A 27,567-nucleotide genomic window follows, 5' to 3' on the forward strand; every position below is an offset into this window, starting at 1 on the left:
CACGGTTACTACTTGCTTGAGATGTGCTTTCCAAATAATGAGTTATTAATATACAATGCCATGGTTGGCCTTTTTTCTTCCCCCTAATATACACTTTTGTAGAAAGTTGAACATAAAAAGACAATTTAGACCAAACTTCTCCAAGCTGAACACGGCGCCTTATATTTGTTTTATCACACACAGAATCGGGAAATATATTCATTTCTTAGCATGTCGTCGTTTCTTCTACACGTCTTAGCCTTATCTCGCTTGCACTTTCTTTCAACCTGCAGAACCCTCCCTTTATGGAATAAAACCTCACACTCCAAAAGCATCTTAGTGCAGTTTTCTTTAAAACACAGTGAATCAAAGAGACTGCTAATTGGTGACTTAGGGCCTGATTTACTAACGATTTGCGCGCGAGCTCGATAGCACGCGCAACGCTGATCGAATAAACGTGTGCAAAGTGGACTGTGTCTGTTGAGTGAGCAGAATAAGGTGTGCAATCCATTTTGCGTCTCTGTCTTCATTAATATGCAAAATATATGCTGATAATCAAAACACACACTACACGCAATGTGATTTACCGTTTTGGGAGCACTATCACATCATGGAAAAGCTGGTTGGAAAAGAAACATTGGATGTGAGGGTCGGAATAGAACAGACAAGCCAAAAAAAAAAAAAAAAAAAAAAAAAAAAAAATAGAACACACAAGTCATCGTAATGTCTGCTCGCGGAAAAACTAAAATCGTAATCTACGATTTGACTCCCTCGAATGGCCTTGAACAACAGGAGCAGGCTGTTCTGAAAACATCCCCCCGAGGATTCCTCAATGATGGACGCTTTTGACCTCCCTCCCTCCTCAACGACACTTGGAGTCGAACTTTTGCTTGCATGCAGAACGGCCCCGGGCCTATGGACACTACATCAACACACCCAAGACAATGGGCATATACACACGCATATCCCTACCCCCACCCCACGCCTTCACCACCGCTTGATTCCCCTTCGGGGTGATGGACGGCTGGCAGCGCTTTATAGCAGCAGTCGACCTCCAGGGTCCCAACTCTCCCACCCCCTCTGTTGCGAGTTGTCGTGATTAAATGTAACGTGTTTATGTATGCATTGCATGGAGTTTTTTCCCCACTCCAGACTAGGCCCCCTTAGGAGCCCCGTCTAGATTGTATTTTTTTTACTCATCTTCTTCCCCAGCGTTTTACCTTTTTCCCATCTTTTACGGGGCGCCTTTGGCGACCCATCAGCGTTCCTGTTCTGTAACCCTGTACACTGTTTGTTTGTCTAATCTTGAACGGGTTTGTGCTGAAAACAAAGTTTCCTTGTACTCGTGCAATGACAATAAAGTCCTATCCTATCCTAATTTACGTTTTATTTAGCACATTTGAAAAAACAATTGACACAGTTACGCACACGGCTGTGAGAGGAGTGCTCTCGCTGCAAAGACACGACGGACAGAGAATCCTCTGCGCTACAGAAATTAAAAAAAATATTTGGCACATGCAATCAGCGCACCTGCCTGGTATGAACGAGCTGCCTTCATAAGCCCGCACAACCTGCCAATGCCGGGCCGGAATATAATCTGCTGTTACCTTTGTAAGCACCCCGTGTCTGGCTTCCGTTGTGTCTGATGTTCCTGTTGTCTTCCCGTGTTCTCCTGTGATACCCCTGTTGTTCTCCCTGCTTCCCGGACTGCCCTTTTGGATTCTCCACCTCCCGCTTGGGCAAGGACCTCTCGACGCCCCTCTCTCGCCCTGGACCATCTGCCTGCCCAACGGACTGTCTTCCTGCCTTGTCTCTCCTCTCGCCCCAACACAACATTACACACATAGTCTAACACAGGGGTCACCAACGCGGTGCCCGCGGGCACCAGGTCGCCCGTAAGAACCAGATGAGTAGCCCGCCGGCCTGTTCTAAAAATAGCTCAAATAGCAGCACTTACCAGTGAGCTGCCTCTATTTTTTAAATTGTATTTATTTACTAGCAAGCTGGTCTCGCTTTGCCCGACATTTTTAATTCTAAGAGAGACAAAACTCAAATAGAATTTGAAAATCCAAGAAATTATTTTAAAGACTTGGTCTTCACTTGTTTAAATAAATTTATAAATTTTTTTTACTTTGCTCCTTATAACTTTCAGAAAGACAATTTTAGAGAAAAAATACAACCTTAAAAATGATTTTAGGATTTTTAAACACATATACCTTTTTACCTTTTAAATTCCTTCGTCTTCTTTCCTGACAATTTAAATCAATGTTCAAGTAAAAAAAAAATTTTTATTGTAAAGAATAATAAATACATTTTAATTTAATTCTTCATTTTAGCTTCTGTTTTTTCGACGAAGAATATTTGTGAAATATTTCTTCAAACTTATTATGATTAAAATTCAAAAAAATTATTCTGGCAAATCTAGAAAATCTGTAGAATCAAATTTAAATCTTATTTCAAAGTCTTTTTATTTAATTTTTTTAATTTTTGTTCTGGAAAATCTAGAAGAAATAATGATTTGTCTTTGTTAGAAATATAGCTTTGTTTGTTATATATTGTTTGTTATATATTCTAACAAAGTGTAGATTGGATTTTAACCTATTTAAAACATTTCATCAAAATTCTAAAATTAATCTTAATCAGGAAAAATTACTAATGATGTTCCATAAATTCTTTTTTTAATTTTTTCAAAAAGATTCGAATTAGCTAGTTTTTCTCTTCTTTTTTTCGGTTGAATTTTGAATTTTAAAGAGTCGAAATTGAAGATAAACTGTGTTTCAAAATTTAATTGTCATTTCTTTCGTGTTTTCTCCTCTTTTAAACCGTTCAATTAAGTGTAAATATCATTAATTATTAATAATAACATAGAGTTAAAGGTAAATTGAGCAAATTGGCTATTTCTGGCAATTTATTTAAGTGTGTATCAAACTGGTAGCCCTTCGCATTAATCAGTACCCGAGAAGTAGCTCTAGGTTTCAAAAAGGTTGGTGACCCCTGATCCAACACCACTCACTCTTGGGTTTTTGTCACACACACCATTCTATAGTTTATTTCAGGGGTGTCCAAAGTGCGGCCCGGGGGCCATTTGCGGGCCGCAGCTAATTGTTTGGAAATGCTATTGCAAAATAAACAATCCAAAAAGTGGAATGAGGTGACATCAAACTAGAAAAAGTTGCAATGTTGACACAAAGCTGCCATGCAGGCTGCTTTTTTTTCTCTTGTCTATCTTTATTTTTCTTTTTTTGCCATTGCTTTAAAAAAAAAAGAAAAATCAATGTTATAATGAATTATTGACCTATTCAAGGCTCCAATTATTTCAAATATTTCACTTTAAAATGTTTTATGTGGAAAATATTGCATATATTGTGTGGTTGCCATACAAAAACATCAACGTTTTCTTTGACAAAAGAGCATATAACAAACAAAATAATAGTTCAAACGTAAAATGGACAGATATATGTGAAGTTGATCTAGTAACTTAAGTGTTGAAAGTAAAAAAAAAACCTAATACAAATGTATCACTTTGAGTGGGGCACCTTTTGTATCCTAAATATATTTAATGGGATTTTATTTATCTTTTCACTGTGATTACTCAAAAATATTAAAGAATTAAAATCAATGGTGTCCTGCATTATTGATCTGTCATTACTTCACATCAAACATTGCTTTCTGAATGTTTTGGGCAGTGGGGGAAATACTGCATATTTCACTTTTATTATAAAAAACAAAGTTGTCTTGACAGAAAAGGCATAAAACCTTTTTGGTTTTTTAAATTTTATATCATCCTGAAGTTGATATACTGAAGAGATTTACTGTAAGCGTTAAATAAAACAAATAAAAAAAATAATTTGACTTGTTTTTAACATTTTAATGACTTAGACACTTTATGGTCCCCGGTAGGGATGTCCGATAATGGCTTTTTGCCGATATCCGATATTCCGATATTGTCCAACTCTTTAATTACCGATACCGGTATCAACCGATACCGATATCAACCGATATATGCAGTCGTGGAATTAACACATTATTATGCCTAATTTGGACAACCATGTATGGTGAAGATAAGGTACTTTTTAAAAAAAATAATAAAATAAGATAACTAAATTAAAAACATTTTCTTGAATAAAAAAGAAAGTAAAACAATATAAAAACAGTTACATAGAAACTAGTAATGAATGAAAATGAGTAAAATTAACTGTTAAAGGTTAGTACTATTAGTGGACCAGCAGCACGCACAATCATGTGTGCTTACGGACTGTATCCCTTGCAGACTGTATTGATATATATTGATATATAATAAGGAACCAGAATATTGATAACAGAAAGAAATTGGGGGAGGGAGTTTTTTTGGGTTGGTGCACTAATTGTAAGTGTATCTTGTGTTTTTTATGTTGATTTAATAAAAAAAACAAAAAAACAAAAACGATACAGATAATAAAAAAAACGATACCGATAATTTCCGATATTACATTTTAACGCATTTATCGGCCGATAGTCCCCGGGAGCCCTAAAGGTAAAAAAACAAACAAAATCCATATATTTTGTTATGATTTGAAAATGAAAACTATCAAAATGGCCCCCGCAGGCTTTAATTTTTCCGTATGCGGCCCTCAGTAGAAAAAGTTTGGACACCCCTGGTTTATTTAGTATTGTTTATTATTATTATATATATATTTTAACTATATATATAATAAATCATTGAACATTACCGCCCCCTGGTGTCTGTTGCCGTCACCTCCCCTCCTAACCATATCAAAAATGCCCATAAAAAGTGGTATATGTCCCCCTGCTTGTATAAAAACAGCAAAACGCCACAGGCAGGAGCGTGACAACATGGACGTGCAGTAAATGAGTGTCTCCCTGGTGATGCCCAGTATCGTACATGCAAAATCCTACGTAAATAAAACGGTCTGCACCACTTTTTAATTGCACACACGGTCTTAGTAGATCACGCGCGACATGTAGACGCAATTGTATAGATTGCACACGCTGTTTTAGCGCGAGGCATTTGGATCTTAGTAAATCAGGCCCTTAGCGTACATGTCGATCCACTATGTTACCGCTCCTTTTTTAAATATAGACATCCAGTATCTTTCAAACACTCCAATTCCGAACCTGCTCACGTCCAAAAAAACCAGCAAAGCCACAACAAACTGAAAAAAGTCGGGACTAAGAAATTGGACCATCTGTAAGTCCTCCGGGTGTGAAAGCAAGCTCAAATAAAAAGATTCCTTCCTCTCCCACTCACCTGCCCCCGTCACGCCTCCACGTGGCCCCGTAACTTGCAGAGCTCAGCAAAGGTCAACACTGTAGAATTCACATGCTAGTCCCGTGGGAATGTAGAAATGTAAAAGCAGTAGGAAGTGTCACTTCATATTGTGTTGTTGTTTTTTTTTTCTTTCATATAATAATGCTGGTCGCCGTTCTGGTCGTCGGTGTTATTATCTTTAAAATCCTCTATCTGTACAAAGTTCAGCTCCCCAATGTGAGCTCCTTATGAAATGGCAGTGGTGATGTGAGAGACCCTCCTGGTGTGGCACTCCCGTCGCTTTTTTTTTTTTTTTTTTTTTTTTTTTAAGCCTGGAACACAATACATAAAAGCATTAGACACATAGAAATAATAACACATTTTCTCAGTAGGAAAACAAAGCAAAGCAATTTAACATACAAACCCCGTTTCCATATGAGTTGGGAAATTGTGTTGGATGTAAATATAAACGGAATACAATGATTTGCAAATCATTTTCAACCCATATTCAGTTGAATATGCTACAAAGACAACATATTTGATGTTCAAACTCATAAACTTTTTTTTTTTGCTCCGCTGTCGTATTTTAGGCTTCATAATGCGCCACACATTTTCGATGGGAGACAGGTCTGGACTGCAGGCGGGCCAGGAAAGTACCCGCACTCTTTTTTTTACGAAGCCACGCTGTTGTAACACGTGCTGAATGTGGCTTGGCATTGTCTTGCTGAAATAAGCAGGGGCGTCCATGAAAAAGACGGCAGCATATGTTGTTCCAAAACCTGTATGTACCTTTCAGCATTAATGGTGCCTTCACAGATGTGTAAGTTACCCATGTCTTGGGCACTAATACACCCCCATACCATCACACATGCTGGCTTTTACACTTTGCGTCGATAATGCTAGGTTCACACCAACGGCGCTTTGACGGCGCTTTAAAGCGGCATGCAAAGCGGCGTTAAAGCGTAACAAAGCCTGATTAAAGCGTGAGGGTCCTGATGGATCGTGGGAAAGCTTGTAGTGAAGCAGGACATGCGGCAAGTTCGCCAAATTTTTTTAAACGGTTTAAAAAAATTTGGCGCTCTGTCAGGATGGAATAAAGCGCCGAGAGCGTATCAAAGCCTGACAAAGCTCAGCAAAGCTTGACTCAAAGCGTAGGAAAGCTTAACAGATCTTGGTTCAAAGCGCGGACCCCAGTCTACAACTACAAATAGGAAGTGACTGTGATATTGACTAGTGACATTGAATATAAAAAATAAAAGAAATGCCTTTTTATTATTGTCAACTAGCATAAGAAATGAAAGATAGATATTTATTAAGATGACAAAGAAATAAAAGAAATGAAGATATAAAACATAATAAATAATAAACATAACATAACGAAAAAAAGAGAATTTGAAAAAATAAATGAATATAAAACATAATAAATAATAAACACAATATAACGAAAAAAAGAGAAATTGAAAAAACAAATGAATATAAAACATAATAAATAATAAATAATAAACATAATATAACGAAAAAAGAAGAGAAATTGAAAAAATAAATGAATATAAAACATAATAAATAATAAATAATAAACATAATATAACGAAAAAAGAAGAGACATTGAAAAAATAAATGAATATAAAACATAATAAATAATAAATAATAAACATAATATAATGAAAAAAGAAGAGAGATTGAAAAAATAAATGAATATAAAACATAATAAATAATAAACATAATATAACACAAAAAAAGAGAAATTCAAAAAATAAATGAATATAAAAAATGTGTGGAAAACAGTGTACTGAGTTTTCACATTTTTTTTTAACTTATTTGTTTATCATATTTCTCTTTTTTATTACATTATGTGTTTTATCCTGTATATAATAAAACAAAAAGAGAAATCAAATAAACAGATAAATCTAAAAAAAAAAGGGGGAAAACTTAGTATACTGAGTTTTTCACATTTTTTTAACTTATTTGTTTATCATATTTCTCTTTCTTATTATATTATGTGTGCGCACGCAATTTATTCATCAATTCACAATATAATTATCACAGCATCTTCCAAATTGCACATAATTACATAACAATATCACATTTCAAAGTCATTATTACAAATTAATGTTCATGACACATTAATTCCAATGCACAGCAGAGCTTGATAATCGTGTCAGAGCCTGATTTAAAGCGTCAGGATCGCATCAAAGCATAATAAAGTTCAATAAAGCGTAATAAAACGCATCAAAGCGTGATTTAAAGCGTATCAAAGCGGATCAAAGCGGCATCAAATCGTGAGGAACGGTAATTCGTCCCCCCAAAGCGGCAACTAATTCGTATCAGAGCGTATCAAAGCATAACATTACTTCGGAGATCGGGATATTCATGGAAAAATTGACAAAAATGACGGCGCTTTGCTCGCCGCTTTAAAGCGCGGCAAGCGCCGTTGGTGTGAACCAGGCATAACAGTCTGGATGGTTCGCTTCCCCTTTGGTCCGGATGACACGATGTCGAATATTTCCAAAAAAAATTTGAAATGTGGACTCATCAGACCACAGAACACTTTTCCACTTTGCATGAGTCCATCTTAGATGAGCTCGGGCCCAGAGAAGCCGGCGGAATTTCTGGGTGTTGTTGATAAATGGCTTTCGCTTTGCATAGTAGAGTTTTAACTTGCACTTACAGATGTAGCGACCAACTGTATTTAGTGACAGTGGTTTTCTGAAGTGTTCCTGAGCCCATGTGGTGATCCTTTAGAGCAGGGGTCACCAACCTTTTTGAAACCAAGAGCTACTTCTTGGGTACTGATTAATGCGAAGGGCTACCGGTTTGATACACACTTAAATAAATTGCCAGAAATAGCCAATTTGCTCAATTTACCTTTAACTCTATGTTATTATTAATAATTAATGATATTTACACTTAGTTGAACGGTTTAAAAGAGGAGAAAACACGAAAAAAAATGACAATTAAATTTTGAAACATAGTTTATCTTCAATTTCGACTCTTTAAAATTCAAAATTCAACCGAAAAGAAGAGTAGAAAAACTAGCAAATTCGAATCTTTTTGAAAAAATTAAAAAAAGAATTTATGGAACATCATTAGTAATTTTTCCTGATCAAGATTAATTTTTGAATCTTGATGACATGTTTTAAATAGGTTAAAATCCAATCTGCACTTTGTTAGAATATATAACAAATTGGACCAAGCTATATTTCTAACAAAGACAAATCATTATTTCTTCTAGATTTTCCAAAACAAACATTTTAAAAGAAATTCAAAAGACTTTGAAATAAGATTTAAGTTTGATTCTACAGATTTTCTAGATTTGCCAGAATTATTTTTTTGAATTTTAATCATAATAAGTTTAAAGAAATATTTCACAAATATTCTTCGTCGAAAAAACAGAAGCTAAAATGAAGAATTAAATTAAAATTGATGTATTATTCTTTACAATAAAAAAAAAATGTACTTGAACATTAATTTAAATAGTCAGGAAAGAAGAAGAAGGAATTTAAAAGGTAAAAAGGTATACGTGTTTAAAAATCCTAAAATCATTTCTAAGGTTGTATTTTTTTCTCTAAAATTGTCTTTCTGAAAGTTATAAGAAGCAAAGTAAAAAAATTCATGAATTTATTTAAACAAGTGAAGACCAAGTCTTTAAAATATTTTCTTGGATTTTCAAATTCTATTTGAGTTTTGTCTCTCTTAGAATTAAAAATGTCGAGCAAAGCGAGACCAGCTTGCTAGTAAATAAATACAATTTAAAAAAATAGAGGCAGCTCACTGGTAAGTGCTGCTATTTGAGCTATTTTTAGAACAGGCCAGCGGGCTACTCATCTGGTCCTTACGGGCTACCTGGTGCCCGTGGGCACCGCGTTGGTGACCCCTGCTTTAGAGATTGATGTCAGTTTTTGATACAATGTCGTCTGAGGGATCGAAGGTCACGGTCATTCAATGTTGGTTTCCGGCCATGCCGCTTACGTGGAGTGATTTCTCCAGATTCTCTGAACCTTTTGATGATATTACGGACCGTAGATGTTGAAATCCCTAAAATTCTTGCAATTGCACTTTGAGAAACGTTGTTCTTAAACTGTTCAACAATTTGCTCACGCAGTTGTGGACAAAGGGGTGTACCTCGCCCCATCCTTTCTTGTGAAAGACTGAGCATTTTTTGGGAAGCTGTTTTTATACCCAATCATGGCACCCACCTGTTCCCAATTAGCCTGCACACCTGTGGGATGTTCCAAATAAGTGTTTGATGAGCATTCCTCAACTTTATCAGTATTTATTGCCACCTTTCCCAACTGCTTTGTCACGTGTTGCTGGCATCAAATTCTAAAGTTAATGATTATTTGCAAAAAAAAAAAAGTTTATCAGTTTGAACATGAAATATGTTGCCTTTGTAGCATATTCAACTGAATATGGGTTGAAAAGGATTTGCAAATCATTGTATTCCGTTTATATTTACATCTAACACAATTTCCCAACTCATATGGAAGCGGGGTTTGTATGTATGAGTTATCACACAACTCTTATGCTTAAAGGCTGTTGCCATAGTTATTATCAATTGTGTTGAAGTTGTACTTTTCTATCTGTGCAAAGGCACACAACGAGTAATCTTGCTTTGCGAGGTTGTCTCGTGTCGGCAGTTTGATTCCAGACCCTGCCTGCTGACAACCAAGGACGGACATCGAGTACCTCGACGCGGACAGGACAGAGACAGGGCGAGATCACGAGTGTCTACTAGTGATGTACGGTAGTTTATTTTAATGCTTTTTCTTTCAATTACATGCAAACACAAATAGTAATAAGCTATTGAACTTGTCATCGCAATGCCTTTGAAGTCTACTAAAAAGAGGTATGAGAGATGAACTTAATTGTCTGATAATGATTAAAATCATGAGAGGCTGGAGTTGAGGCGCAATTACTTACCTTAGGTCATTCTAACGGTGTATACCTTTGGAATCAGGCAGCATTACTAGACTGAATAGCACCACTGTGACTACAGATCTCAAGTCGTGATACAGTTAGGATAAAAACGAGCATGGAGAGAAAATATGATGACTTGGAGTAGGAAGACAGGAAGGTCAACACGATGCTACAGACACATGGACGTACGGCATTAAAAGAATGGGACACAAACAAACAGACCCAATGCTGATGGAATAAAATGTTGACCTAAACCACCACATGCTCAGTGGGGACATCAGTGGCCACCCAACAATAATCAGTTCCTGGAGTCTATTGCTTTATGCTTGGTTCACACCAACGGCGCTTGCCGCGCTTTCAAGCGGCAAGCAAAGCGCCGTCATTTTTGTCAATTTTTCCACGAATATCCTGATCTCTGAAGTAATGTTATGCTTTGATACGCTCTGATACGAATTAGTTGCCGCTTTGTTACCGTTCCTCACGCTTTGATACGCTTTAAATCACGCTTTGATATGTTTTATTACGCTTTATTGAACTTTATTACGCTTTGATGCGATCCTGACGCTTTGAATCAGGCTCTGACACGATTATCAAGCTCTGTTGTGCATTGTTACAACAAAAACAAGAAACAAATGTGAAAAACTCAGTATACTGTTTTCCACACATTTTTTATATTCATTTATGTTTTCAATTTGTCTTTTTTTCCCGTTATATTATGTTTTATATCTTCATTTCTTTTATTTTTGTCATCTTAATAAATATATATCTTTCATTTCTTATGCTAGTTGAAAATAATAAAAGGCAATTATCCACCCATTTTTTATATTTATTTATTTTTTCAATTTCTTTTTTTTCCTGTTATATTATGTTTTATATCTTCATTTCTTTTATTTTTTTCTCCTTAATAAATATCTATCTTTTATTTCTTATGCTAGTTGAAAATAATAAAAGGCAATTATACATACATTTTTTATATTCATTTATTTTTTCAATTTCTCTTTTTTTCGTTATATTATGTTTTATATCTTAATTTCTTTTATTTTTGTCATCTTAATAAATATCTATCTTTCATTTCTTATGCTAGTTGAAAATAATAAAATGCAATTATCCACCCATTTTTTATATTCATTTATTTTTTCAATTTCTCTTTTTTTCCCCCGTTATATTATGTTTTATATCTTCATTTATTTTATTTTTGTCATCTTAATAAATATCTATCTTTCATTTCTTATGCTAGTTGAAAATAATAAAAGGCGTGTGTTTTATCCACCCTTTTTTTATATTCATTTAATTTTTCAATTTCTCTTTTTTTTCCCATTATATTATGTTTTATATCTTCATTTCTTTTATTTTTGTCATCTTAATAAATATATATCTTTCATTTCTTATGCTAGTTGAAAATAATAAAAGGCAATTATCCAAACATTTTTTATATTCATTTATTTTTTCAATTTCTCTTTTTTTTCCTGTTATATTATGTTTTATATCTTCATTTCTTTTATTTTTTTCTCCTTAATAAATATCTATCTTTTATTTCTTATGCTAGTTGAAAATAATAAAAGGCAATTATCCACACATTTTCTATATTCATTTATTTTTTCAATTTCTCTTTTTTTTCCGTTATATTATGTTTTATATCTTCATTTCTTTTATTTTTGTCATCTTAATAAATATCTATCTTTCATTTCTTATGCTAGTTGAAAATAATAAAAGGCAATTATCCACACATTTTTTATATTCATTTATTTTTTCAATTTCTCTTTTTTTTCCGTTATATTATGTTTTATATCTTCATTTCTTTTATTTTTGTCATCTTAATAAATATATATCTTTCATTTCTTATGCTAGTTGAAAATAATAAAAGGAAATTATCCACACATTTTTTATATTCATTTATTTTTTTCAATTTCTCTTTTTTTTTTCCGTTATATTATGTTTTATATCTTCATTTCTTTTATTTTTGTCATCTTAATAAATATATATCTTTCATTTCTTATGCTAGTTGAAAATAATAAAAGGCAATTATCCACACATTTTTTATATTCATTTATTTTTTCAATTTCTCTTTTTTTCCCGTTATATTATGTTTTATATCTTCATTTCTTTTATTTTTGTCATCTTAATAAATATATATCTTTCATTTCTTATGCTAGTTGAAAATAATAAAAGGCAATTATCCACACATTTTTTATATTCATTTATTTTTTTCAATTTCTCTTTTTTTTCCGTTATATTATGTTTTATATCTTCATTTCTTTTATTTTTGTCATCTTACTAAATATCTATCTTTCATTTCTTATGCTAGTTGAAAATAATAAAAGGCAATTATCCACACATTTTTTATATTCATTTATTTTTTTCAATTTCTCTTTTTTTTCCGTTATATTATGTTTTATATCTTCATTTCTTTTATTTTTGTCATCTTACTAAATATCTATCTTTCATTTCTTATGCTAGTTGAAAATAATAAAAGGCAATTATCCACACATTTTTTATATTCATTTATCCCCCCCCCCCCCCCCCCCCCCCCCCCCCACTGATACATTTTGACCACTGCAATTTTGACCCTAGTACATACAGTGGAACCAGGTGAGATCTGCGCTTGTTGCAGGTGCAAAGTGATGATGCATTGTGTTGCAGGTAAGGGGAAAGGAGACGGAACTGATGAACAAAACAGGGAATGGGAAAGGGTTGCTGCAGTCCAACTTAAGAGGTGAGGGTGGTTATTTTGCAGATTTTTTTTTCCTTTTCAGACCTTACCATGCATGCATTTAGACCCAGGAATCAACAGGCTGGGGCTTAACATCACAAGCGTCCACCAGACTGACCGCAGGCCTGTTACTCCTGATATAGTGTTTCCTACTTGTGTCATTCTGTGTTCACAGGAGGGTGGGTTAAAAAAAGACAAAAGCAAAAACAAAAAAGAGGTCAATACATTAGACATAGACATGCACACGAGGCAGAAAAAAAAGCTGCGGTTAATTTCCTGCCGTAGGCAAGACGAAGAGGGAGAGAAACCAGACCAAACATGCGAAGAGGACAAGTTGCATAATAATTCTGGCAAAACCTTTGAGCGGTACAGATGGCAGACTTAGAGGACATCTTTAGAAGCTCTACACTGACAATAAAGATGATTATTCTCGCAGACTTAGATTTAAGAGCTGTGCAAAGAATAGCTCAGGAATTGAGCTTAAACATGAATATGATTAAAACATTGAAATTAAAATGCATTAGTATTCCATTAGTGGGTTCTCTCTCTCGTTACTTCTCAAAGACATGCATGTTTGGCTAAATTTGAGACTCAAAACTGTCCAACAATGCGAGTGGTCGTTTTTGTGATTACCTGGCAACCATGCGCGTTCAGGGTGTGCCTTTGCCAATTATACCAACACACCTCCACCCGTTGTAAAACAATGTGTTTACCTCGTCACATACAGTATATACCACATAATAATAATAATAATAATAATATATTTTATTTGTAAAAAGCACTTTACATTGAGTAAACAACCTCAAAGTGCTACGGTGTATTAAAAAAAATAAAAATAAAAAGATAATAATAATAAAAAAATTTAAAAAAATAAAAACTAGAACAGCCAAATAGCTAAAACTAGTATGCATATATCTAAAAAAAAAGGCTTTTTTAAAAAGAAGGGGTTTTAAGTAGGGATGTCCGATAATATCGTATAAAGGAATAAAGGACTCCCACAGGGAGTCCTTTGTACAGGTACAAAGGAACCTATTGAAATTGTAAGGTTGATTATTATTCCGCAGCTTTGCGCACTACTTTGCCCCCCTTAACATGCTTCAAAACTCACCAAATTTTATAGAAATAGAAAAACTGTGACAGCACACTTTAGTAAAAAAACCAAACCCCAAAAATCAAAATTGCGCTCTAGCGCCCCCTAGGAAAAAAACAAAAACAAACTGCCTGTAACTCGCACTAGGAAACAATAATCTGTATGTACGTCTCACTTAGACCTACAATTCATAATTTTATATCCTCGGGCAAAAACCAACAGGAAGTTGGCAATTTCCCCTTCAACATAAAAAATGACTAAAAACACAAATTTTTGCCTTTTTGAGCTGTAATTTGACCCCCTTAAAATACTTCAAAACTCACCAAACTTTTTACACACATCGGGACTGGGGGAAATTGCGATCTAAAAAAAAACTGAACCCCAAAACTCAAAAATGTGCTCTAGCGCAATTTTTGAATAAAACAGAGACAAAACTGCTCCTCAGAGGAAAACTCAGACAAAACTGCTTGTAACTTCCGGTAGGAACGTCTTAGAGACATGAAAGAAAAACCTCTACGTAGGTCTCACTTAGATCTACATTTCATAGATTGACATCCTTCAGCAAAAATCAACAGGAAATTTGCAATCCCTCCTTCAAAACGAACTTTTTGTTAAAACCGGTCACCTAACATCAAACATTATCTCCTCTGAGCGCGTTTGTCGTTTCGGCTTCAAACTACTACAGGAGAGAGATTGAACCCTTCTGATTAAAAGTTGATGAAAGCTTTTTTAATAAGTGCTACGGTTTTGATTTTACGAGCCTTCAAATAAAAGAACCACTGTGCCGCAGCACCTAGGAAAAAAACACAGACACAACTTCCTCTAACTCCCAGTGCAAATATCGTAGAGACATGCAACAAAAACCTCTATGTAGGTCTGACTTAGAGCTACATTTCATACACTGACATCCTTCAACAAAAATCAACAGGAAGTTGGCAATCACCCCTTCAAAACAAAAGTTTCATAAAAACACAAATTTTTGCCTCTTTGCGCTGTAATTTTTCCAAATTCCGTTGTATGTTATACTCTTCTGACACTACCAGATGGCAGTATAGGTGTCCACATAAGTGGCCATAAGACCCCAATTCAGTAGTGTACACAATTTTGGAAATAAGAGCTAAAAGGTTCTGTCCACGCATGTGGCCACTAAGAATTTAGAGCAGGGGTCACCAACCTTTTTGAAACCAAGAGCTACTTCTTGGGTACTGATTAATGCGAAGGGCTACCAGTTTGATAAACACTTAAATAAATAGCCAGAAATAGCCAATTTTCTCAATTTACCTTTAACTCAATGTTATTATTAATAATTAATGATATTTACACTTAATTGAACGGTTTAAAAGAGGAGAAAACACCAAAAAAAATGACAATTCAATTTTGATACATAGTTTATCTTCAATTTCGACTCTTTAAAATTCAAAATTCAACCGAAAAAAAGAAGAGAAAAACTAGCTAATTCGAATCTTTTTGAAAAAAAATAAATAAAAATTTATGGAACATCATTGGTAATTTTTCCTGATTAAGATTAATTTTAGAATTTTGATGACATGTTTTAAATAGGTTAAAATCCAATCTGCACTTTGTTAGAATATATAACAAATTGGACCAAGCTATATTTCTAACAAAGACAAATTATTATTTCTTCTAGATTTTCCAGAACAAAATTTTTAAAAGAAATTCAAAAGACTTTGAAATAAGATTTAAATTTGATTCTACAGATTTTCGAGATTTGCCAGAATATTTTTTTGGAATTTTAATCATAATAAGTTTGAAGAAATATTTCACAAATATTCTTCGTCGAAAAAACAGAAGCTAAAATGAAGAATTAAATTAAAATGTATTTATTATTCTTTACAATAAAAACAAAAACATTACTTGAACATTGATTTAAATTATCAGGAAAGAAGAGGAAGGAATTTAAAAGGTAAAAAGGTATATGTGTTTAAAAATCCTAAAATCATTTTTAAGGTTGTATTTTTTCTCTAAAATTGTCTTTCTGAAAGTTACAAGAAGCAAAGTAAAAATTTATTTAAACAAGTGAAGACCAAGTCTTTAAAATATTTTCTTGGATTTTCAAATTCTATTTGAGTTTTGTCTCTCTTAGATTTAAAAATGTCGAGCAAAGCGAGACCAGCTTGCTAGTAGATAAATAAAATTTTAAAAATAGACGCAGCTCACTGGTAAGTGCTGCTATTTGAGCTATTTTTAGAACAGGTCAGCGGGCTACTCATCTGGTCCTTATGGGCGACCTGGTGCCCGCGGGCACCGCGTTGGTGACCCCTGCTTTAGAGGTTAATGGAGATTATTAGACTATTTGTTGCATTAACACCGAGAGTACAAGAACTACAGTAGAGCAGTGTTGCACAATGTTTACTGAGTAAAGGCACATATTTAAATACAATTAGAAAAATAAAAAAACCTTGTTATGTCCACACGGTCATGAATATTTAAAAAATGATTTTTTTTCTATTGTCCACACGTAAACACATATTTTTGTCCTTTGACTTGCTCAGTGGCCTTGTGGTTAGAGCGTCCGCCCTGAGATCGGTAGGTCGTGCCAAAGACTCTAAAATATGGGAACCAATACCTCCCTGCTTGGCACTCAGCATCAAGGGTTGGAATTGGGGGTTAAATCACCAAAATGCCTTTGTTTGCTTACTTACTAATAAAAGACAAGTTGTCTAGTATGTTTTTATTATTTTAATTAAGTAACAAACATGCAATAAGAAACATATATGTTTAATGTACCCTAAGATGTTTTGTTAAAATAAAGCCAATAATGCAATTTCTTGTGGTCCCCTTTATTTAAAAAAGTACCAGGAAGTATCGAAATACATTTTGGTACTGGTACCGGTTACGACGGGGTTGCGGCTTACTGCGAGGTTTGTTCTCCCAGGATGTAAACGGACGACTCCGGACAGGACTTGCAGGTACGAACATGATTTAATCGTAAATTAACACTGAAAGAGGTACAAAACCGAAAACAAACCGACGGAACAAGGTGCCGATGGCACTTGAAGCTAAGGCTACTACTTAGCGCAGACTAGAGATCACTAGCGGGTGCTAGGAGACAAGCAAAACTTACGTAACAGTAGCGTGACGCCAACAAAGATGCCAGACCGACTGACTGGCAAAGGCAGGCTTAAATTATGAGGAGCCGTTAGGGACATTATTCAGAATGACCTCTTACATACACTACTGAAATGCTCTTACATAAACAACTGAAGTCTTTTTCTTTTATACAAACTACTGAAATGTTCTCACATACACTACTGAAATACTCTTACATACCCTACTGAAATGCTCTTATAAACACTACTGAAATGCTCTTACGTACACTACTGAAACACTCTTATAAACACTATTGAAATGCTCTTACATACACTACTGAAATGCTCTTATAAACACTACTGAAACACTCTTATAAACACTACTGAAATGCTCTTATAAACACTACTGAAAAGCTCTTACATACACTACTGAAATGCTCTTATAAACACTACTAAAACACTCTTATAAACACTACTGAAATGCTCTTATAAACACTACTGAAAAGCTCTTACATACACTACTGAAATGCTCTTATAAACACTACTAAAACACTCTTATAAACACTACTGAAATGCTCATATAAACACTACTGAAACGCTCTTATAAACACTACTGAAATGCTCTCATAAACACTACTGAAACACTCTTACATACACTACTGAAACACTCTTATAAACACTACTGAAACACTCTTACATACACTACTGAAACATTCTTACATACACTACTGAAACACTCTTATAAACACTACTGAAATGCTCATATAAACACTACTGAAACGCTCTTATAAACACTACTGAAATGCTCATATAAACACTACTGAAACGCTCTTATAAACACTACTGAAATGCTCATATAAACACTACTGAAATGCTCTTATAAACACTACTGAAATGCTCTTATAAACACTACTGAAACACTCTTACATACACTACTGAAACACTCTTATAAACACTACTGAAACACTCTTACATACACTACTGAAACATTCTTACATACACTACTGAAACACTCTTATAAACACTACTGAAATGCTCATATAAACACTACTGAAACGCTCTTATAAACACTACTGAAATGCTCATATAAACACTACTGAAACGCTCTTATAAACACTACTGAAATGCTCTTATAAACACTACTGAAACACTTTTACATACACTACTGAAACACTCTTACAAACACTGCTGAAACACTCTTACATACACTACTGAAACATTCTTACATACACTACTGAAACACTCTTATAAACACTATAGAAATGCTCTTATAAACACTACTGAAACACTCTTATAAACACTGCTGAAATGCTCTTATAAACACTACTGAAAAGCTCTTACATACACTACTGAAATGCTCTTATAAACACTACTGAAACACTCTTACATACACTACTGAAACACTCTTATAAACACTACTGAAATACTCTTACATACACTACTGAAACATTCTTACATACACTACTGAAATACTGTTATAAACACTACTGAAATGCTCATATAAACACTACTGAAACGCTCTTATAAACAGTACTGAAATGCTCATATAAACACTACTGAAACGCTCTTATAAACACTACTGAAATGCTCATATAAACACTACTGAAACGCTCTTATAAACACTACTGAAATGTTCTTATAAACACTACTGAAACACTCTTACATACACTACTGAAACACTCTTATAAACACTACTGAAACACTCTTACATACACTACTGAAACATTCTTACAAACACTACTGAAACACTCTTATAAACACTACTGAAATGCTCTTATAAACACTACTGAAACGCTCTTATAAACACTACTGAAATGCTCATATAAACACTACTGAAACGCTCTTATAAACACTACAGAAATGCTCTTATAAACACTACTGAAACACTCTTACATACACTACTGAAATGCTCTTATGAACACTACTAAAACGCTCTTATAAACACTACTGAAATGCTCATATAAACACTACTGAAACGCTCTTATAAACACTACTGAAATGCTCTTATAAACACTACTGAAACACTCTTACATACACTACTGAAACACTCTTATAAACACTACTGAAACACTCTTACATACACTACTGAAACATTCTTACATAGACTACTGAATCACTCTTATAAACACTACTGAAACACTCTTACATACACTACTGAAACACTCTTATAAACACTACTGAAACACTTACATGCACTACTGAAACATTCTTACATACACTACTGAAACACTCTTATAAACACTACTGAAACACTCTTATAAACACTACTGAAATGCTCTTATAAACACTACTGAAACACTCTTATAAACTCTACTGAAACACTCTTACATACACTACTGAAACACTCTTATAAACACTACTGAAACACTCTTGCATACACTACTGAAACACTCTTATAAACACTACTGAAACACTTACATACACTACTGAAACATTCTTACATACACTACTGAAACACTCTTATAAACACTACTGAAACACTCTTATAAACACTACTGAAATGCTCTTATAAACACTACTGAAACACTCTTATAAACACTACTGAAATGCTCATATAAACACTACTGAAACACTCTTATAAACACTACTGAAATGCTCTTATAAACACTACTGAAACACTCTTATAAACACTACTGAAATGCTCATATAAACACTACTGAAACACTCTTATAAACACTACTGAAATGCTCTTATAAACACTACTGAAACACTCTTACATACACTACTGAAAAACTCTTATAAACACTACTGAAACACATACACTACTGAAACACTCTTACATACACTACTGAAACACTCTTACATACACTACTGAAACACTCTTATAAACACTACTGAAACACTCTTATAAACACTACTGAAATGCTCTTATAAACACTACTGAAACACTCTTACATACACTACTGAAAAACTCTTATAAACACTACTGAAACACATACACTACTGAAACACTCTTACATACACTACTGAAACACTCTTACATACACTACTGAAACATTCTTACATACACTACTGAAACACTCTTATAAACACTACTGAAAAGCTCTTACATACACTACTGAAATGCTCTTATAAACACTACTGAAACACTCTTATAAACTCTACTGAAACACTCTTACATACACTACTGAAACACTCTTATAAACACTACTGAAACACTCTTACATACACTACTGAAACACTCTTATAAACACTACTGAAACACTTACATACACTACTGAAACATTCTTACATACACTACTGAAACACTCTTATAAACACTACTGAAACACTCTTATAAACACTACTGAAATGCTCTTATAAACACTACTGAAACACTCTTATAAACACTACTGAAATGCTCATATAAACACTACTGAAACACTCTTATAAACACTACTGAAATGCTCTTATAAACACTACTGAAACACTCTTATAAACACTACTGAAATGCTCATATAAACACTACTGAAACACTCTTATAAACACTACTGAAATGCTCTTATAAACACTACTGAAACACTCTTACATACACTACTGAAAAACTCTTATAAACACTACTGAAACACATACACTACTGAAACACTCTTACATACACTACTGAAACACTCTTACATACACTACTGAAACACTCTTATAAACACTACTGAAATGCTCATATAAACACTACTGAAACACTCTTATAAACACTACTGAAATGCTCTTATAAACACTACTGAAACACTCTTACATACACTACTGAAAAACTCTTATAAACACTACTGAAACACATACACTACTGAAACACTCTTACATACACTACTGAAACACTCTTACATACACTACTGAAACATTCTTACATACACTACTGAAACACTCTTATAAACACTACTGAAAAGCTCTTACATACACTACTGAAACACTCTTATAAACACTACTGAAACACTCTTACATACACTACTGAAACACTCTTATAAACACTACTGAAACACTCTTATAAACTAAATTCTAAATAATGTCTCTGATTACAAACAGGTGCGCGTCCCGAACACAAGAGGCAGGTGAAACTAATACGTAGCCATGGCAACAAACCCAGAGGTGCATAAACAGGAACTAATTGGAGTCCAAAACTAACAGAAAACACAAGTGACTCGAAAAACTTAAACAGACAATGATCCAGGCAGCGGATCATAACAGGTACCGGTACCAAAATCCTGGTATCGGGACAACCCTAGTACATGAAAAATCCTCATTTAAATAAGGTGGTCTGCACCAAAATATTGGTATCGGGACAACACTGATGTAACGTCATATGTCACTACAGAATACCGATGAACAGAGGCGTTAGAATTCTACCAACGCAGATAATGGCAGCTTTCTGGGCATCTGATTGGACAGCTGGTGATAGTTTTCGTGTAGACAGAGATCATTTTAAAACGGCAACCATGTGGACGGGAATGGTTCTAACACCGGAGGGGTGTTTTAGAACGTATTCGTGTGGACATGGCTTAAAGACAGATGACCAATCAGCACTGCTATTAACAATCTTTTGTCAACGGTATGATGAAGTGTCTTCCTATTGCCGAGCCAAGGGTGGTTTCCAGAAGAATCCGCTGTTGGCATTTACTTGAATCAATCTGGGTTTAATTGCTAAACCTAATTAATGAGCGGTTAGTTCACAGATCTGGGGGATATTCACAGCCCCGAATGAAATTAAAGGTTCTATTGAGGACCACCACAGAAAACGCGGAGAGGACGAAAGATATAAAACAGAGAGAATATTTCAATGAGAATGGTTTCATCCTACTGATGTCCTGCTTGTACCTTTAATGGTTCCCGTTCTGTCAGGTCCACCGAGCTGTCGCCTGTCTTGTATTTGCAGTCTTTGTCCCTCTGGTCGATGGTGGAGTAACCATCTGACGAGGTCAGAGAAGAGCGGTCAAATAGCGGACATGTAATGCTGTGCATACTGAAACTTATCTCGGCACGGACACTCAAAAGTTTTTCGAAGATTAAAGTAATTTTTCCGTAGTTGGAGGTCACAGGACAGACATTCTGGAGCACCAGCAATTGTTGGTCCTTAGGAAATATTACAAACCCCGTTTCCGTATGAGTTGGGGAATTGTGTTGGATGTAAATATAAACGGAATACAATGATTTGCAAATCATTTTATTCCGTAAATATAAACGGAATACAATGATTTGCAAATCATTGTATTCCGTTTATATTTACATCTAACACAATTTCCCAAGTCATATGGAAACGGGGTTTGTACATCAAATCTCAATTTAGCAGATACAAAGGATAGAAAAAGATTATTTGAATCATTAAATGCAATATTCCAAGACTTTGATCATTTGTCTGAATATTGATGCTTTCAAAACAGCTGCAGATTCAACTGATTATATCATACTCCTTCAGTGTTTCCCATAAACTGCCAAGATGCCTGTGGCGGTGGGGGCGTGGCCATGGGCGTGGTCACCATGGCATCATCGAGTAATTTGCATAATTTACTACAATGATTTGATTTTCTCTAAAAAGGCTCAAACAATGTATACTTACTAATCAATAATAACAGTTTTGTTTTAAACGTCCATCCATCCATCCATTTTACAATATAATTACAACACTTTATGTACATATTTATATACAGATTTGAACAATAAGTTATTCACTGAAATATATTTATTAATTGTGGTTCTTACAAAAAATATATCTTATAAAATATAAAAGCTAAAATGTCTCTTAAAGCTCTGCCCCTTTAATTAGTGCATACTAAATAATTTAACTTTAGCCTACTACTACAACCATATTATTTACCAGCAACATAAAGTGAAACAGAGGCAGAGGTGTCCTGCCACAGTCAGTAACAAATAAACAGAAAACAGTAGTGGTCAAATACAAATAAGGCAACAAGAGAAGTATCCTACACTTCTCTTTTGTAAAGTAAATCTGAACAGCCTATATGGGCATCTACATCCACTATATGATTTGCCTGAGAAGCTGGACAGGACAAAAAATTAAAAAATAATACAAATAAAAATAAAAAAAAATTAAAAAAATATATATATATATTTTTATTTTTATTTGTGGCGGACGTAATTATTTCGTGGCGGGCCGCCACAAATAAATGAATGTGTGGGAAACCCTGTCCTTTGATGTGATGAAGTGAGGTGAGGCTGAACGGGAACTCTGGAGATCAAGTGTTTGACTTTTTAAATAACTTTGAGAATAATAACTTAACACATTTGATTTACTCTACCAATTACCTTTTATAGTGGCTTCGTAATACAACGTTGATTTATTTTTGCATTATTCTTTACAGCCTGCCATGAAATAGCTAACTATTTTATCAAGAAGAGACACTTGGTATATCTGGGGCAAGCGATAAGGAAGACAACGGTTGAAAGGGTAAAAAGATGTCATACATTCTCAACATGAGATTAAAAATAGTTTCGACAAAAACAAACCAGAGTAAATGTGCCACGAGAATGTACAGGAAGTATTGTAGCAAACTTTAAATTCTAGTTTTGGAAGAGTAAGCCGGTTTCAAACAGGGGCAGGGCATAAACATAGGTGACCACAGATGACGCGCTAGCTGTCCAAAGTCGGGACCTAAGGTGGACCACTCATCTGTGCATCAGTTGGGGACGTCTCTGCGCTGCTGACCTGTCTCCACTCTAGATGATCTCCTGCTGGCCCCACTATGGACTGGACTCTCACTATTATGTTAGATCCACTATGGACTGGACTCTCACTATTATGTTAGACCCACTATGGACTGAACTCTCACTATTATGTTAGATCCACTATGGACTGGACTCTCACACTATTATGTTAGATCCACTATGGACTGGACTCTCACTATTATGTTAGACCCACTATGGACTGAACTCTCACTATTATGTTAGATCCACTATGGACTGGACTCTCAAACTATTATGTTAGATCCACTATGAACTGGACTCTCACAATATTATGCTAGATCCACTATGGACTGGACTCTCACACTATTATGTTAGATCCACTATGAACTGGACTCTCACAATATTATGCTAGATCCACTATGGACTGGACTCTCACACTATTATGTTAGATCCACTATGGACTGGACTCTCACACTATTATGCTAGGTCCACTATGGACTGGACTCTCACACTATTATGTTAGATCTACTATGGACTGGACTCTCACAATATTATGTTAGATCCACTATGGACTGGACTCTCACACTATTATGCTAGGTCCACTATGGACTGGACTCTCACACTATTATGTTAGATCCACTATGGACTGGACTCTCACTATTATGCTAGATCCACTATGGACTGGACTCTCACAATATTATGTAAGATCCACTATGGACTGGACTCTCACACTATTATGTTAGATCTACTATGGACTGGACTCTCACAATATTATGTTGGATCCACTATGGACTGGACTCTCACACTATTATGTTAGATCAACTATGACTGGACTCTCACTATTATGTTAGATCCACTATGGACTGGACTCTCACTATTATGCTAGATCCACTATGGACTGGACTCTCACAATATTATGTAAGATCCACTATGGACTGGACTCTCACACTATTATGTTAGATCTACTATGGACTGGACTCTCACAATATTATGTTAGATCCACTATGGACTGGACTCTCACACTATTATGTTAGATCCACTATGGACTGGACTCTCACACTATTATGTTAGATCCACTATGGACTGGACTCTCACACTATTACGTTAGATCCACTATGGACTGGACTCTCACACTATTATGTTAGATCCACTATGGACTGGACTCTCACACTATTATGTTAGATCCACTATGGACTGGACTCTCACACTATTATGTTAGATCCACTATGGACTGGACTTTCACAATATTATGCTAGATCCACTATGGACTGGACTCTCACACTATTATGTTAGATCCACTATGGACTGGACTCTCACACTATTATGTTAGATCCACTATGGACTGGACTCTCACACTATTATGTTAGATCCACTATGGACTGGACTCTCACACTATTATGTTAGATCCACTATGGACTGGACTCTCACTATTATGTTAGATCCACTATGGACTGGACTCTCACAATATTATGTTAGATCCACTATGGACTGGACTCTCACACTATTATGTTAGATCCACTATGGACTGGACTCTCACACTATTATGTTAGATCCACTATGGACTGGACTCTCACACTATTATGTTAGATCCACTATGGACTGGACTCTCACTATTATGTTAGATCCACTATGGACTGGACTCTCACACTATTATGCTAGATCCACTATGGACTTGACTCTCACAATATTATGTCAGATCCACTATGGACTGGACTCTCACACTATTATGCTAGATCCACTATGGACTTGACTCTCACAATATTATGTCAGATCCACTATGGACTGGACTCTCACACTATTATGCTAGATCCACTATGGACTTGACTCTCACAATATTATGTCAGATCCACTATGGACTGGACTCTCACACTATTATGTTAGATCCACTATGGACTGGACTCTCACACTATTATGCTAGATCCACTATGGACTTGACTCTCACAATATTATGTCAGATCCACTATGGACTGGACTCTCACACTATTATGTTAGATCCACTATGGACTGGACTCTCACAATATTATGTCAGATCCACTCGACATCCATCTAACGTATCCAATAAACAGGTGAGTCAGCAACAAGTTCTGGCTGACCTTGGTTCTTCTCCATCAGGGGCAGCGTCGTGTCATCATAGCCTGGTTTGCCGTTCTTGGTTGCTTTGGGGGTTGCCGTCGCTGTGGGCTGAAAAAAACAATAGTTATTTTTGCAGTGAAAACGCGTTTAATTGTTACAGCGCATTTTACGGCCATTATAAGCTCTTCAATGAAGCCGTAATAATCCTGGGGGGGTCATACAATTATGGAAACTCCTTTAGCCGGAAGCTGTTTATGTTACGTATATGCACTCACCAAACACTCCATTGGGCACACCTGTTCAATCTAATAAACGGAATTCAATTCCCCCCCCCCAACGCTAATAATTCCACTCTTATTTAGCCAAATAAAAGAGGACAAAATATTAGAAACCCTTCTCAGTATGTTTCCCCTCTCAGTAGGCTCCATCAAGTCATGCTTACAGACTTAAGTAAGTAAGTACATTTTCTTTATATTCCGCGGGCCGCAGAATGCCCAGGTCTGGGTTAAATGATAATTTGGGATAAAATTTTCGACGGTTAGTTATACTGTGTAATTTTTTCATTACCGAAAAACCGTCATTTATTAATGCATTATAGGCAACACAAAGTCAGGCGCATGCGCACAAGCGTCGGTTGGCCTGATTATCATGGCGGACAAGCTACACGGACTTTGCTCCGGAGATTTCACCCTCGTAGTAAACGGAGCCAAGCGCTTGGTTTAAAACATCATTTTCCCTCGCTTCTTGGCATGTGTTTAAGAGCGCACTGCTGTGTTTAGATGGAGACAGGTGTGGACAATATTGGAGACACTTGTCCCCACACTAAAATTATACAGTGAAGGAGAAAAAATATTTGATGTTGCTTTTATTTTCTCAATACAGCTATCATCAGCACGTTGTCACAACTTGTTTATAAAGTCTTTAGTTTGTTTACTGGGATGTTCACTCGTCCTTTATTTATCTGCAAACTGTATCAGTGTTCAAATAACATCAACACGAGCTAAAATGTTTTGTCATTTCATCGAGTTGAACGCTGGCTGTGAAGATTGTGTATTCGATGTGAGAGGTGTCTCTCCTCTTTATTCTTGTTGGCCAAGCTTTTGCACTGAACCACAAGGAGGCGTTGTTAGAGAACAAAAGCTTGTTTATTAGACTTCATCTTCATTAGCCAAACTGCTTTGAGTTTTATATTAATATCATAAAGTAAACGCCAGTTTTTTTCGTTTTTTACATTTCTTGTGTTTTTTTCATGTCACAAAGGTGTTACTTCAAAAACCATTCATGTGACACATCATTTTGTTAATGTTTTATTGTGTATAGTTAATTCCTATACGACATATTTCTGCTAAAACTCTTAATGGATCTGTCCCGATACAGCATCTACATGTACATATATATATATACACATAACTTTAAAACATAAATAAATAATACAATAAAATACATCCCTCTATCAAAATGTAAAAATAGAGATAAAGGCATCATATATATATATATATATATATATATATATATATATATACATATATATATATATATATATATATATATATATATATATATATATATATATATATATATATATATATATATACAGAACTGTTTTTTAGTTTGTCAGCTTTGTGTACCGGTACATACATATATACACATACATATATACATATACATATATATATATATATATATATATATATATATATATATATATATATATATATATATATATATATATATATATATATATATATATATATATATATATATATATATATATATATATATATATATATATATATATATATATATATATATATATATATATATATATATATATATATATCAATATTTATATATATATATATATATACATATACATATATGCATGAATGCATGC

The 27,567-nt window shown here is 34.6% G+C and overlaps 1 long non-coding RNA gene across 2 annotated transcripts; it reads right to left on the reverse strand.

Annotated features, from left to right (window-relative positions):
* Nucleotides 1–2,671: 2,671 nt before the first annotated feature.
* On the reverse strand, nucleotides 2,672–25,788 carry LOC133652643 (uncharacterized). Of its 2 annotated transcripts, XR_009826604.1 has the most exons (4): nucleotides 25,694–25,788; nucleotides 21,777–21,868; nucleotides 12,905–13,017; nucleotides 2,672–5,559 (listed from the first exon to the last, which is right to left on the reverse strand). It is a non-coding gene; the product is annotated as an uncharacterized LOC133652643 (long non-coding RNA). The 2 variants fall into 2 exon arrangements; XR_009826603.1 differs by lacking the exon at nucleotides 2,672–5,559 and having other exon boundaries at nucleotides 12,904–13,017.
* Nucleotides 25,789–27,567: the final 1,779 nt, after the last annotated feature.

The sequence above is a fragment of the Entelurus aequoreus genome, linkage group LG06 (assembly GCF_033978785.1).
Source record: "Entelurus aequoreus isolate RoL-2023_Sb linkage group LG06, RoL_Eaeq_v1.1, whole genome shotgun sequence".
NCBI lineage: Eukaryota > Metazoa > Chordata > Actinopteri > Syngnathiformes > Syngnathidae > Entelurus > Entelurus aequoreus.